This window comes from Alligator mississippiensis, chromosome 2 (genome assembly GCF_030867095.1).
Source record: "Alligator mississippiensis isolate rAllMis1 chromosome 2, rAllMis1, whole genome shotgun sequence".
Taxonomy (NCBI): domain Eukaryota; kingdom Metazoa; phylum Chordata; order Crocodylia; family Alligatoridae; genus Alligator; species Alligator mississippiensis.
This window is the reverse complement of record NC_081825.1, coordinates 233084311-233100241: the sequence shown is the minus strand read 5'-3', so window position 1 is coordinate 233100241 and position 15931 is coordinate 233084311. Positions and strand designations below refer to the sequence as shown.

General features: G+C 41.9%; 1 protein-coding gene across 7 annotated transcripts in view; it reads right to left on the bottom strand.

Annotated features, from left to right (window-relative positions):
* Positions 1–15931, bottom strand: part of SMOC1 (SPARC related modular calcium binding 1) — a 203517-nt gene that overhangs the window by 64474 nt on the left and 123112 nt on the right. The gene's annotated exons all lie outside the window — the stretch shown is intronic.

The window sequence follows — 15931 nt, the reverse complement described above, 5'->3', positions numbered from 1 at the left end:
CACTTACCAAGTTTTGGCAAGCTGTCATGGGCCACATTTCCCTCCCCAGTGCAGGGAAGCAGGAACAGCCCCACAGTCCCAGGCCAGAAGCCTCTGCTAGGGAGGGGCTTCTGGTTGGGGGAGCAGGGCTGGGTGGGCCTTGCTGCTGGGTCCTGCTGCCGGCTTTCCCTGGGTCCTACTGCCCCTGGCTCCTGTCATCTTTGACAGGCATCTAGGAGCAAATAAATATTACATTTTCTAAATTTTTTAGGGGCCCTGCAGGCCAGATAGAATGGCCTGGTGGGCCGGAACCGGCCCCCGGGCCGTATTTTGCCCACCCCTGTGTTAAAGCAACAGTACGTGCAGGGCTGAAAGAGTGAATAAGCACATCTGTGTCTGTATTGAAGAGATGGAATGATTGCAATGGAAAACAAACTGAGCTAAACTGAAAAAAATTGAGAGCCCCAGTCAACCCACAATCCAGTCTTTTTGTAGAGCATTGTGGTATAGTTGAAGAGTTCAGGGCAGAACAACATAGACATTTCCTGAATGCTGAGGTTTAAATAACTTGCAATGGAGATATGCTTGTACATATTATAGGAAAAGGAGGGGGAAAAATCACCATTACTATGCCCCTAATAAACTATGAGGGCATTGATTAAAGTATTCCCCGCATGTCATTTTCTAACCATTACAAGTCATTTTAAAATGAATGAAGCTTAAATGCCTTTTTCATCAAGTCATTGATTTTACATACTTCTGTGTGCTGAAATATAATCCAGAGTAGCAGTGGCTGGAATTCCAGTCATGTATCTCCACAGAAGTAAAGGGAATGAAGAAAAATGAGTAAGAGAGAGTCTATTCATTTACCCCTTGATTGATCTGTTCAAGAAAAACTTTATATAAAAATATATCTTAATTTACCCAGGCAAGCAAGGATATATTCAGCTGAGAACTGGATCCAGCAGTGCAAGGAGTAAAGCCAGTATGACCCAACAGTACTTAGCAGCACACAGAATCTGGGTCTGGCCAAACTACCACCGACTTTAATGACTTCATATTTTAAAAAGAATTTGCATCAATCAGACTGGAGAAAATGCAAGAGAACTCTGCCCCACCACCATCTCTAAAAGCTGGATATTTCCATTAAAAGGACCAGCAGTAAATTATTTAATGTTGCATTTTCACCCAGAAAGTTAATGGTCCCCTCAACAGGCTTCAGAATCAGTATCTCTGCAGTCAATGGGGTCAGCATATTCTCCTTTATAGCTATCATTTCAGACAGAGTGTTTGCATGACCAGATTGCACAGCATAATGTCACCTGCCACTACACAGATGTAGAACAGTGTCTTGCTGAGTAATGGCCGAGTGTAAACTCTGTTTTACACAGCCCTTTGTTTCTAGTATGTATGCGGTTAAGTTTAGGAGCAAGGGATTTGTGATGCTTATTCAAACCACTGAACTATCTAAGCCCCAGAATCCTGTATTTGACATTATGGTATTATGCAATGCAGCCGACCTGAGCTACATGCCAGAGATTGTAGTTGGGCCAGGTAGTCCATAGAAAAGAATGGAGGCATCAGATACTAGCATGCCTGAGACACCAGAAGGACAAGCAGTTTAAAATGCTGTATGAACTCTAAGTGAAAATGTGGGGTCAATTCAAAAACTAAAAGGGAGTTTTTTGTTCCATGCAGTTACTTCAGAAATAATTTGTGAAAATCATTTTCAACCAAAAGTTTCAATTTTATGGAAATTTCTTTAATTTCTGCCAATTAAATCACTGAAAAAACTTCTAAACCAGCTCAGTATACATTAATGAGTGAAACAAAAGCAAAATTTAGCAGGGTTTCACGTAAAGCGATACAAGTTTTCTTGACACTGAAAAAAATTTATTTTCTTTTCAAGTTAAATGCAATAGGATCCTGTAGCATCACACATGTATACATATATATGAGTAGGGTCAGGAATAAAAAAACCCAACAAACACAAAAGTGCTTGTACACCTAAGTGAAATAAGTCAGAGTCGCTGACTGACAAAACTGAGGAAATCCACAACAGTGACTATATGGTGCTAAAAAAAGTGTTCTAAAAATGAAGCATCACAAAAAATAGAATGGAGGAGTTTCCAATTTGAAAAATTAACAAAGTTTCCAATTATATCTGCCATTCCCTTTTGTTCCTTAAGTTTTTTTAACAGAAAAATCTATACAGTATTACCAATTTAACATATGTAAGACATTTTCAAAGATATGCAGGACAAATTCTTGTCTAGATTTCGTTGAAATTACAGTAGGGAAAACTGGCTTTTGATTTCATCTTGAAATTTTCTCTTTAAAAGGGGGATTCTAACATCCATCTTTTGTCAGAACAGGGTGTTCTGCTTCAGTATGACTCCTGAAACCCCAGCACTGATATTAAAATATACATATATTTTTTTCAGGCATACTCTGTAGTTCAATGAAGCAATGAACAATAAGTATTAGCAGGGCTGACACTTAATGTAGAAGTTAACCTAAATCTGCTAGGAGTACTACTCAGAGCAGTCCAATAAGGAAAGGATCTGGCATCATAAATTACCAGTATGATAATTTATCATACTGGTATGATAATAAGCTTATTTCTATTGTTTCCATGAATGCTTGCCCACCAAGCAATTACAGAATTGCTTTTCAGATCTAAATCAGAAACTCAGGAGCCAACAGAGGGGAATTAATTAGAAGTGGATCTGAGCCACTCACTTTGTATCCAAATATGGATCTGAACTTTGGCAAAATTCAGGATGATTCATGGGGCTCATTGTAGGCTTAGCTTTAGAAGGAAAAGAAATACTAACAAGTACAAAATTCTTGGTAAATACCAACTCATCCTCAAGCAGCAAGTCCTTTTCTGTAGAGTTATTCAGAAATAACCAAGCTGTTCATTAAATGGCAACAGAACAAGGGACCAGATCAAAGGGAACAGAAAACAAGTATGTACACGGTGTGGTCTTTATATTAAAAATTATAAAGCATTTTTAAACAAAAATTCCACCTCCTCATTCTCCCACTGCTAACTGCCAAAGCTGAATTCCCAGTTATTAAGTCTGCAGCAGCATCCAAAATGGTGCGAGAGAAATGTAGTTCCTGTCCTGTTTAAACAAAAAAGGACTCCTCTCCTTCCCCGCCATACACACATACTTAACACATAAACTAAGTAACAGCAATATAATTCACTTAACCCAATTTTAGAAATCAAAACTAAGAATATTTGCAATTTTTAAAGGTCAAGAATGTCTCATAAGAGAGAAAGAAACTGCACTTTTTTTAAAAAGTGGCATCCGCTCACATTGTGGCTGCCAGCAGCTGACTCCACAGCTATGCAGGCATATTTCTCAGATGGGAGGATTTTCGGTAACTCCGTGTTCCAAATGAGTTGAAATGGAAAATAAAGTTACACTAGCATTCACTGTGAGCAGGAGAACAGGCTTCAGGGCTGTTTATTCTCATTTGACTTTTCTTTACTTCAGACACTTAACAACACTGAACATTTGCTCCCCTGCACTATGTATTTCGGGTAAAGCTGTGAGAAAAGTTCTAGTCCACAAAACAGTAAGTGTCGAACAAAAATTTTACAGTTTAATAATACTTTTGACTAATGATGTGAAAATCCAAGAATTTCAGGTTTCGGGGGATGCCATTTAAAAAATAGCTGCTTTATATACTATTCATAGCCCCCCCCCAAGATATTAGGCAAGATTTCCTGATCCAAGAAGCCAGAAAATCTTATAGCTTTAAGGTACAATTGCAACTGAAATGGCCCCTCTCTCAGATTATGCCCCATACCACAGGACAAAAAATGAGAAGTAAATTAAGTATTTCCTATCCACTTTAGCTGCTTTTGCACTTGGCTGCACAGTTTCCCCAAGACTTTGGGTGAAGATTCATAGATTGTAAGGGGCTGGAAGGGACCTCACAAAATCATTGGGTCCAGCCCCCCTGCACTAAGCAGGAAAGACAACTGAGGGGTCAGGTGACCCCAGCAAGGTGACCTTCCAGTCTCCTCTTGAAGATTTCCAGGGTAGGTGATTGCACCACCTCTGGAGGGAGTTTGTTCTACAATCTAGACACCCTGACAGCGAAGGAGTTTTTCCTAGTATTGAGCCTGAAATGGTCTTCCAGGAGTTTGTATCCATTACTCCTGGTCTTCCCCAAGGGTGCCCTGGTGAACAGTTGTTCACCAAGCTCTTGATTTATTCCCAGTGTAGCGGTAAGCTGCTACCAAGCCCCTCTCAGCCTTCTCTTCTTTAGGCTGAAGAAGCTCAGGTCCCTCAGCCTCTCCTCGTATGGTCTGCCTTGCAAGTCTCTCTTCATACAGGTGATGAACATTACAGGCTGCTGTGTACTCCAGCTATGACAGAGGTGGCTCAGGTGGCTCTTCTCTAGACCCTCTCAAGTTTTGCCACATCCTTGTTGAGGTGTGGCACCCAGAACTGGACACAGTACTCCAGCTGCAGTCTCAATAGTGCCGAGTAGTGGAAGAATCACTTCCTTGATTTTACAAGAGATGCATCGGTTGATACATGCCAGAGTGTTGTTTGCCCTGCTGGCTACAGCATCACACTGATGGCCCAATTGTTCATGCAATGATCAACTATTACCCCGAGGTCCCCTTCGGCCATGATGCAAGTCAAACTGTTGTCACTGAGCCTGTACGTATTTTGGGGATTGTTTGCCCCCAGGTGGAACACTTTACACTTTTCAGTGTTGAACCTCATCTGGTTCTAGGCAGAGGGTAGATTCAGACTAGACATCAGGAGGCACTACTTCACTGTCAGGGCGGCTAGGATCTGGAACCAACTTCCAAGAGAAGTGGTGCTGGCTCCTACCCTGCGGGTCTTTAAGAGGAGGTTAGAAGAACACCTCGCTGGGGTCGTTTGACCCCAGTACTTTTTCCTGTCATGGCAGGGTGTCGGACTTAATGATCTGCTCAGGTCCCTTCCAACCCTACCAACTATGAACTATGGTTCCGATTCGCTCCCCTCTCCAGTCTGTCCAGGTCTGCCTGTATTTGCAGCCTATCTGCAGGTGTGACCATGATCCCCCATAACTTGGTGTCATCCGCAAACTTGGTCAGTGAGCTTTTCACTCCCACATTCCAATCATTGATAAAGATATTGAAAAGCACCAGAGCAAGCATGGACCCTGGAGGAACACCACTGGCCACTTCTCACCAGGATAACAGATCCATTCATGAGAACTCTCTGGGTCCTACCTCGCAGCCAGTTTCCCGCCTGCTGAACCATCAAGCAGTTAAGCCCACAGTCTTCAAATTTTCCCATGAGGATATCTTGGAATACCAGATCAAAGGCCTTTTGGAAGTCTAGGTATATAATGTCAACCTCCTCTCCCATGTCCAGGTGGCGAGACACCTGGTCGTAGAAGAGGATGAAATTGGTAAGACAGGACCTGCCTGCAACAAAGCCATGCTGGCTATCATTCAGAATCCTTATCCTCTATGAGTGAGTTGCAGATAGACTCCTTGATGAGTTTTTCTAGGATTTTCCCTGGGATAGAAGTTAAGTTGATTGTAGTTGTCTGGGTCCTCCTTGTCCCCTTCTTGAATATGGGAACAATGCTGGCTCTCTTCCAATCCTCAGGGATCTCCCCAGAGCACCATGATTTTTTTAAAAGATTCACCAGGGTTCCCACAATAACCTCAGCCAGCTCCTTCAGCACTCTTGGGTGAAGTTCATCTGGTCCTGCTGAGTTATATATAGCTTTTCTAGTTGGTTATGCACCAGCTCAGTGTCAACAGTAGGAAGACTGTTCTTCCCACCATGCCCGTGTGAGCCTTATTTCGCATGTTTTTCCCCTTGGTCCAGTGAAAAACCAAAGCAAAGTGGACAGGCAGGAATTCAGTTTTCTTCTGGGTGTTGGTTACCAGCTGTCCTGAGGTAATCAGCAGGGGTCCCACACTTCCATTTGTTTTCCTTCTGCTCCCTACATACCTGAAGTAGGATTCTTATTGTCCTTGATTTCCGTTTCTAACTTGAATTTAGTCTCTGCCTTAGCTTTTCTAATCTTATCCCTACGTGTGCGGACCACTGTCATATAGCCCTCCTTAAGGACTCTCCCTAGCTTCCATTGTGTGTATGCCTCTTTCTTCTTTTTCAAGAGGACCATGATATCCCTAATGAGCCAAGATAGATCTGTACCCTGTCCTCTCACACCTGTTGTCACCCAGCAGAGCTGCTAGCCTATTTCTCTTTGTTGCAAATCTACTGCATGGTCAGGTCTTTTCTTCTTGGTTGAACACAAGCATGGTATTCATTCCTAGAATAACATGGATTTATCCCAGTAATTCTCCCAGTTGGAGAATTATTGGGAGAAATGAAATTTTGGCAAGTGGAGACTTGAACAATCTAAACATTGGTAAGAATGAAGTAGGTAGCTACAAAATACCTTTCCTCCAATGCCATATTTTATCATAATAATGTAGCCATAAACAAGAAGTCACGCAGGTGCCACCAGCACAAGAACAGAACAGATTTTGTTGTCCTTACATGATGATGACTTTGATAAGGACACAATGACTGAATCACAATTTGCCTGTAACTAGCAAAGCAAGAACTTTCCCAGTATAACAAAGGGTAAAATTCTACTCTACATCAACTTCACTATAGCTCTTTGTAGAGCATTCTGCATGCAGAAACAGAGCTCCCACTGAAAACTGGAAAATATGTGGGGAAAGTCACATCTCAAATAAGGGATATTATCTACAGTGCAAGCTTGAGAGCTTTGCTCTAACAAGGCAATCTTTATTCTACAAGTCATACTAAATTTGCTTGTGGCCTCTAAATTTGCTTTCCCTCCTTTGCCATAAGGGAAAGGAGCTGTAATGATTGTGGAAGAGGTATGATTATTGTGGATTAACATCAATCAGTCTTTTGGTCACAACCATGATTAATATTGGGAATGAGTTAGGGAGGAAGAAATTATTACTGAAGTTAGTCTAACATGCAACATTCTTTACCTGGTAGAGACCCTTAATGCACCAGTGACCCATATGCAATTGTGATGCATGCAGATACACAGAGTCAGAAAGGAGATAAAAGGTGACTGTCATTTCTGACAATGCGATCAAAGGAAAGCTCTGTATTTGCATTGCCATATTAAAGCAACAAATTCTGCATTCCCACTTAAAGAAAGAGCAGCTTCCAGTGTTTCAGCTGTCTAAACCCAGTGAAGAAATCCCTCAGGGATTCAAATGAAGATGTTAACTGTCCATTGCTGCAATTGTAATGGGTACTAGGGAACTGGTGTGCTCCCATCCAGGTACATTATCCTATGAAACCTGCACAGGAAATTATACAGATATAGATATACCCTGAATCATCAAGATCTCAAAGGGCCGTAGACTCAATTTAACCTGTTACAACTAAGGGACATGCCAGGAAAGCCTCCTTTTTTCAAAGACAAGCAGTAAGTATTTGCACTGCCATTCCCTGCAATGAGTGGCTAGTTTGAGCTTGTAGCTAAAGCTCCAAAGATAACCTAAGGGCAGAGACGGTAAAAAAGATGGATGCATTCTCTCCACAGTCAGAAGCGTCTATCTTTTCCAAAAATCAGATTCTTGACTATCAGACTGAGGGAAAAAGAGATTTCTTGAGGTAGCATATTGAGGTACTCAAGATCACAAGCGTGCTTTTGTGAGGACCTGACTAAATTGGGTTTGATCTGGCTAAGTCAGCATCACTTAAAGAGCATTGTTCAGACACATCTGCTGATTTCTGATCTCTAACAAGAGGTTTGTTTTTATACTAACAATTTCCAAAATTTCCACTGGCACTGTGAATGCATACACGTAAGCAGAGCTAGAAATTCTCATTCATACCTGATGCAACAGTCTGCCAGCTTTGCACATGGTGAACATCAGAACCACCCCATAATTTCTAGATATATCTGTAAAACACAAACCATGAGGGTGACCACAACAAGGCCTGTCTTGATACCTTTTAAATGGTCTCTATTACTGTGGACCCTAAATTCTCAAACAGTGCTCAATTCAGCAAGCAGGACCACAGCAGGTGCCTTGCCTTATTGCAGTCCTACAGCTGTCCTGCAGACAGTTTCACATAATGGAATTTGTTCTACTTCCTGAAAGAAGTAAGAGATACTGCATAAACACCAATGTTGAAAGAAGTGTGGTTGCCAAGTAAATCACTTAATGTTAGTATTTGCAGTTGAGCCTTAGCTCTGCTTCTTCAAAAGCACATACTACTATAAAGCAGGAATTTTAATTTTTTTTCATAACATGGCTAACATCATAACAGGTTGACCTGTATGTTAAGTTGATGCTGGGAGCTTTAGGATTGTTAATTCCTGATTTTTTTAAATAAATTCATTTTGAAATCTTAATATTTTGTACAGTATGATTAAACTTCCATTTTTCTTATTTAAACAGTTCCATAAGGAACTAGAAACTTGTTTTACACACAACTCACACCTTCCAAAAGTCACAGGAAAAACAGCTCTGCCTCATTCAATATGCATTTCTGCTTTAAATGAGCCAGCCCTTTACAAGTTTAGAAGAATCTAAATTTATGAACACATATATGTTGCCAATACAAATGTGAAAAAAATCAGTGCTTATGCAGAAAGCAGGTTTAAAAAAAACCAAACAAACAAAAAAACCCAACCCTTATGATTTGGCCAAATCAAGAGATAGTTCTTCATCAGGGAACTGAAACTGAAAAGCACAGATCCACTCTGTTCTCCCTGCCAGGATCCAGTGCCTCTGCCCATGGTTAGTCGCTAAGGTCCCATAGCTATTTTAAGAGGGTTTGAAAAAACCCCAAAGAAGTGCTCTCTCAAACAAACAGCAAAAATATATTATTCCTTCCACTTTCTTCATTCTCAAAAGTAGAAGTTATGGCTCTCATAAACACAATCACAAATAATCATATACCCATGGACAGACACCTGGAAAATTTTATTTCAAAGCCTGATAATGTAACAACATGGAGAGGCTCCTTAAAGCAAAAATGCTTATGGAACATTACAGGCTGCTGTGTACTCCAGCTATGATAGATCTCTACATTTCCTAAGTTATATACTGCAAGTTGTACAAATGCTCTTGGTGTTTACTTCAACAGCTTGTTCTAAGTCATCCAAGTACAAAGAGTAACTTCAATTGGGCCTTCTGAAGGCATTAGTTTTTTCCCCCTCTCACCCCCCTTCCCCTTCTCACTACTCCCTTGCAGGTGCATCAATATGAAAAAAACCTCCAGCCATGAAGACTTTGTGGTCCAATATAGTCAGTGCATTTGTGTGACAGCACAATTCTTTGCCCTGCAAGAAAGCCTGTCCCACGCATAGACAGCTGGAAGTCACTTCGACCCCTGATGACACAATTCAAAGCCTCTTCTGTTTGGCTTTTTGATTCCTGATTGACACATTCACTGCCGGGCGGAGATAAATGCTGCTGGGAGGACAATGTTGATCCGCTCGGACTATTCTTGTGAAGGACTTTTGCAGAATAATAAACAAAAAACATTGGTGTGCTTAAGTGTCTGAATAGAACTTGAGATAGACAGAGAAGGACTGGAGTGCTTTAAAGAGCCTGGCAAGTCGATTGAAGAGTTAATTGTCTGGGTGTACAATGAGTTTATTCTGACTGCAAACAAAGAGCTCTCTCTTCCTGGTCCTGGTCCCTTCAAAAGCAATGTGTCAAAAGGGCCCAGAGCAGCTCTCAGTATTAATGGCATTGCTCTGGTCTCTGGGATTCAGTGGCTTTAAAAACCTTGAATCCTGAGATTCAGATGGTATCTCTCTAAAATCCAAAGTCCTCATTTACTGCCCAAGTTCTCAAACTACTTCAGCAGTAATTATCCAAAACAAACCTACCCTTCTAGCCTCGCCTCTTTCTGTGTAGCTTTCAATGACAACAACCTCTTTTGAAAAATAGAGACGAGCTATTATCCAGCAAAATCGGTTTTGTAGGCAACTTCTCTCAAATCTGATCCAATTTTAAATTGTAATTGTATATTGTCACTACAGACTAGTTCAAACAAAAACCCTGGATCCAAATCTCTCATACTTCGGTATGTTCAGAATCCAAATTAACATCTAGATTTGCCTTTCGGACTTAAAATAGGTCAAACCAAAACCATGTCCAAACACCCCCCCCATCTCTGGGAAAGTTCAGATCCGGATTTGAGGTTTGCAGGTCAAACCTATCCCTATGGCAAATACCACTTTAAATACCTGACTCTCACTTGCATGAGTTTTGTAAAAGCTGCAGGAAAGTCCTTCCTGATATAATTGCCTAGAAGGCAATATAGCCATTACTAAACCACCGGATTGTACTGTTTTGGTAACAAAATACTTATGTTACCAATGTGGGAAAGAGAGATGTGGGAGGATTTATCTTAGCAAACAGTAAAATTCAAAAGGTTTTGAGGTTCAGTCAGAAAAGTACTTTGAAGCATAGCTGGTTGGGAATTTTATGATTAAATGTTTTTGCTTCAAACAAGTCAGTTCATCAGAATAGAAGCATTTCACTGAAATGTATCGTTTCAACTAAAACTTCCTCAGGCCAATGATGACATTTGTGGTCAAAACTAGAGAGAGAGAGCAAATCAGCCAAGAGCCCAGCTGTTACAGCACTCACCTGATTCAGACCAGGGCCTTGAACCTGGCTCTTCTTACTCTCTAGGTAAGTGCCCCAACCGCTGGACTATTAGCTAGTCTCAGGGACTGAGTATCTGTATGTCTGTCTGAAAATGATACGGAATCGCAGCTCTCCTCCACAAAAAAATAAATAAAGATTTAAAAATGTTGGAGTTTAGCTTAATACAGTTCAGAGTTGGGCTGGCTGAAAACAAACAAATGCACAAACAGAGATATTCATGCATTCCCCAAGCCTCACTCCAGTCTATAGGATTAGCTGTTGGATAAGCAATGTCAGTATCTCTTTAACCAGCCTGAATGTGGAAATTTGAGATAAGAATATTTAATAATTTTGAACTTTACTTGAGAGTCAGATTGGCTTTGGGGCACAAGTTCAGGCTGACTCTAGTTATAGCCAGTCAATCTATCCATCTCTCATGATCCTGCCTCATTATACTAGAGACTGAGGAATAGATAATTGGATTTGTACTTGCTTAAGGGCTTGCGTTTCTGTGACCAAATCCAGGGAAGAGCTCTGATTCACAAAAGCTGAAGTGTCCCAATCTGTTCTTATGAAGTTTTAGACTCAGCTGGCAAGACCTTTCACTATGTCACTTTTTGTCATGATATATCTTGGGCTTTTATGGCCAAATTCACATGGAAAATGACAAATTCAAAGGAAGTCTTTTGAAAGTCTGGGGAATAAACAAGGAAATAAACCCAGAAGAAGAGATTTTAGTCTTACCTCCTGAAAAGGAAAAGGGTTCATAATTAAGGCTGGAGTTTGGGGGGTTACCAAAAGTAACACAAAATTCTTTGTTGCAATTAATGCAGGAATTAAATCATCCTCACGCTATGAAAGAATTATGCCCTGTTCATTTTCTCCCCCATGCAAAAGTTTCACATCTGGAGCTAAACAAAGTCATGTGGTGTCAGATGACTTAGCAATGGATAGACTGTCATTAGCCCTGACCTATAGGATCAAGGCTTAGCTCATTCATCTATGCCTCTGCCATAGAGTGAGCGAATAACCACTTTAATTGTGCCTTTTGATTTATTAAAACCACACCAAGTCAAAATCTTTCAGGTCACTCTAAGTGTTATTGAGGTTGTCAGAAAAACTTTGTAAGAATGTGCTTATCATTCACTCAAAGTCTGTAAATGGAGTTTGTCAAAGTGAGAGGCAGGAGTGGTTTTTAACTTCTAGTTTTTGAGAAAGCTGTTTTTCCACATAAGCCATCACACTGTCAGCTCTCTTAGGCAGAGGGCCAAAATCCACTGAGTCAGTGTAAAAAGCCAGGATTTTCCCCCAAATATTTCCCTCCTTCTGCTCATTGTAATCCCTTACTTTCTACCTCCCTGCTTTATGAGGGTAAAGAGAAAGATGTTTCTATAAAACAGGACACTACTCTCATCATCAGAAAACCTTGGCCTCAACATTGTGCTAAACCTCACACCCTCACTTATATTTTGGGCAGTGAATTTAGACTCTGGAGCAAAAAGCCAAGGGTCAATGAATTTAGACTTTGGCCTACAGTAAACTTGCCCATGAATGACATGTGCCCCTGGTGGCTGGGGGGGTATGGCAACCTCCCACAGGAAGCAGCAGCAGTGGCGAGCAAGGAGCTCCCACAGGCAGCTGCGGTAGTGTCGGCAGCGGGCCAAGACGGGAGTTCGAACAGGCGGCTGTGGCAGTGTCGGTGGGGGGGTAAGCGGTGACTGGCAACAGGTGCTGCTGGCAGCTTCAGCAGTGCTTTTCTCAGGGGGTGCACTGCCAATCTCAGGGGGTTCACATGCACCCCCTACGCGTTGCCGGTGAACTTGCCAGCTGCATGTTGGGGTAATTGCCAGTCTCAAGCCAGGATAAGGGAAGGATTGAGCATAAAGCTAATCATTTAGCCTCATTAAATATGCACTAGTAATAGGGTGAAGTTACACATTGCATTCAGACCACAGTGGGCGCATCCACATGTGCAGGCATGTGCGCTTGCAGCAGCTCAAATAGCAGTGGCATAAATTTGTGCAGGAGATTTGTACCTCAGCACAAGTGCCTGAACATGCATTTTGTTGTGGGGCAAATTGTGCCACTTGGGGCAAAATGACCCTGTCCAGCTCCTTCTGGATTTGCAGCCAGGGGGAGCTGAAGGCTGGGGCTAGCAACGGTGCTGGCCCCAGCAGCATGAAAAGCTGCCCTGGTGAGCAGCTCAGGGCTACTTGCTATCAGGAGCTTCTGAAGCCTGGCTAGTTGGTATCTGGGGACACTAGCCACCTGTGCCAGCTGGACTGCTACAGCACCCCAGACCTAGAGTGGCCTCTGCACCCTCTACCCACTGCAGCAGGATGGCAGCAGGGGCTGCTGCCTGGCTGTGACCTGTGACAGCATCCGCCCCCTGAAGCAGTGTGCTGGGGTAGCAGGGGCACCATAGATATGCTCTGGCCAGATGTCAAAGAATTTATCTGGAGGACACAGCCTCCAGCTGCCTCAGGGCATGCACAAGGAACATGCCCTGCACCATTTTTTTTCCACATGTTTTTTAATACTGGGATTTCCCGGTATCAACTTTAGAGCCTGCATTGCAAATATGCAGTGTGGGGAACATTTTTTCATTCTTAGTGTGCCTCTTGTGGCAGCACAAACTGGTTTGAGACACCTCATCAAGCATGTGTGCGATCATCTGGACGTGCCCAGTAAAGGCATTTCAAATGCAAGTGTCCACATGTTAAAGCTCATTAACTCATGCTAAATACACTCTATCTTAGTTACACCACTTGAGGCAAGGGTTAATGTTGGCCTGTGCTACTTAGCCTGTGTTAGGGTAAATTCAGTTTGCTCCACAGAGATAAAATGAGTAATTTGTAGTCCTCCTGCATCCCAGGATGCATTGCTCCAGACCCCCTTCTCCCCCCAAAACAGGGATAGAGTCCAGGTGTCCTAGCTTCTAGCCATCCCCTGCTCACCAGCCTTTCAGTGGCAAGTCGGAGCTGCGCAGGCAAGAAGCAGTATTAATCCTTAATGTGCAACTGCTCACAATATGTTTTAACTTTAACATCACTTAACATTGCACAAATTTACTACAGTATAATTGTAGTGTGTAACCCATAAAAACGGGATTAGGCTACTACTCTGAGAAACAGGACTAGAAGAGATCAGTTTCTGCCCTTTATCAAGGCTCACAGAAGAAGGAAGACAGATTGGTCAACATCCAAAGGAGGTGCCAAGTTGGGTTACCAATCTAACAAGGGCATAAGTGTGTGCTACACAGCTAGGCCTCATGTATTTTCCAGTCCTGTAATGTAGTAATATAAGACTAAAAAGAACTTCCTGGGCCACTGAATACAGTCTCCTGTAACAGCAGGCAGCCATTTACCCAAAGAGATCTGAAAATCATCCATTCTGCTCCTTCTTGCTCAGCATAATCACAATCACAAAGCACCTCATTAAAACAAAACATAAACCTTACAGTATATCACATTAAAAGCCAAGGGGGAAAAGACACCACGGATACCCTCCCACTGAAATATCAGAAAAGTTATTTGACTAGACTTAGAAGAAAATTAAAATGCCCTATACTACAGAGAAAGACAAAAACCTCCCCACTGTCCTTGCTAGTCTTACCAGGGAAATATTCCCTTTTGACCCCCAAGTATGGCAGTCTTTCCAATCAGGTCCCCAGCAGCATCACCAGCACATCCCAGACAGAGCTCCCATTTCTAGCTCTGGCCAACATCCAATAATTCAGCGGGAAGTGGAAAAGACAGGCAGCCAATAAAACATCCATGGGGGGGAAATCCTTCCTGGCCTCTACAGGTGATCAACAGAAGCCCTAATCATGGGAATACCATACACTTATTAACTTTAAAACACAGGGATATCAAAAAACTTAAATCCACATATCATGCACTGATCATTAAACCAAAAACACCCCTGAAATCTCATACTCTCTTTCTTACAAACTTGTCAAGTTCCATCCTGAAGCACTTCAGGTTCTTTTTTATTACTTTATTCAAAAGACTATTCCAAACCTTCACTCCTGTAAAAGCTGGAAACCTTGTTCTAAATTTCTAGTCTAAATTTGTTCATGACCAGTTTGTGGCCATTTGATTGTATACAATATTGTTCGTAAATTAAGCAGTTTTGCTGTTCCTATGGGACAGTTAAAACTGCAAGCTCATCCTTGACAGCAGTATAGGTTAGTCCTGCTAGTTAGATCATAAAGGTCTCACTTCTTGTAAGCAAAACAGCCAGCGGAATGCACCTCGGCAGCAGCCAAGAGCATCTTCAGGGGTTCTGCAGATTTATTTCTGATCACCCAGTCAGTTTTTGAACAGGAATGATGCGTGCTTAATGTAGCCATTTCCCAGTTTCACATCTTCTAGAAGTCATTTTAGACCATTAAAATCCATAAAAGTCCAGTGTGTGTGGCTGTTTCATATCCTCATCAGAGGTTTCCTCAGGATTATACTTATAAAGGGTACACACTTGGAGTAATAGCAAGTATGTACAGTAGGTCTGGACCAGAAAGCAGTGATCTAGTGAGACTGAGCCACATGGGCTGAAGTAGCCAGAACAGATTAAACACCAGCCTAGCTCTGTGTATATCAAGGGAGGAATAAAACCACATCAGTATGGAATTGGAATGTCACCAACTAGCTCTACCTACCAAAGGAAGGTTATTTTTAATTTTGTCTCCTTAATACTGTCTAGTGCTAATTTCTTACAATGAAAGGACTACAGTTACCATATGAAGATTCCATTGGTTTGGCTAAGAGAGAAGGTGGCCTAAGAGTGGATCTCTGACTTAAAGTATTCCCCCAAATTAATGTTTGAGAGCCACTGTCCTGGAAGACATCACATATAGAAGCAGAACTATTGCCCTCTGGTCCCTCAGTAACTTGGACTCAACTAAATAAGATCCTCAGAACTCCATAATGATCATTCTCAAATAGATAAGAGCATTTAAAGAGTAGACACAGATATTTAAAAAGTAGTGAGGAAAATGGACAGTTCAGGCAAGTGGCCCCAAACACAGCAGTGATTCTAATTAGTGATGACCAAGATTCCCCATTACCATCCAATATTTGTTTGAGGGTAAATCTAGATCCTAACTGATAACTCTCTACATATCCATGGGCAGTATTAGGTCACCAACCATGTTGACAGAACCAAAGACCAAGGATCCTATGGCCATGCAGACGACTGTCCTCCAATGTGGGTAAGATGCTGTAGGGAATGTTGTCATCACTGCTGGTTGTGCTACACCCTCTGGTCATTAAAACTGTTGACCCAGCACTACCCCCC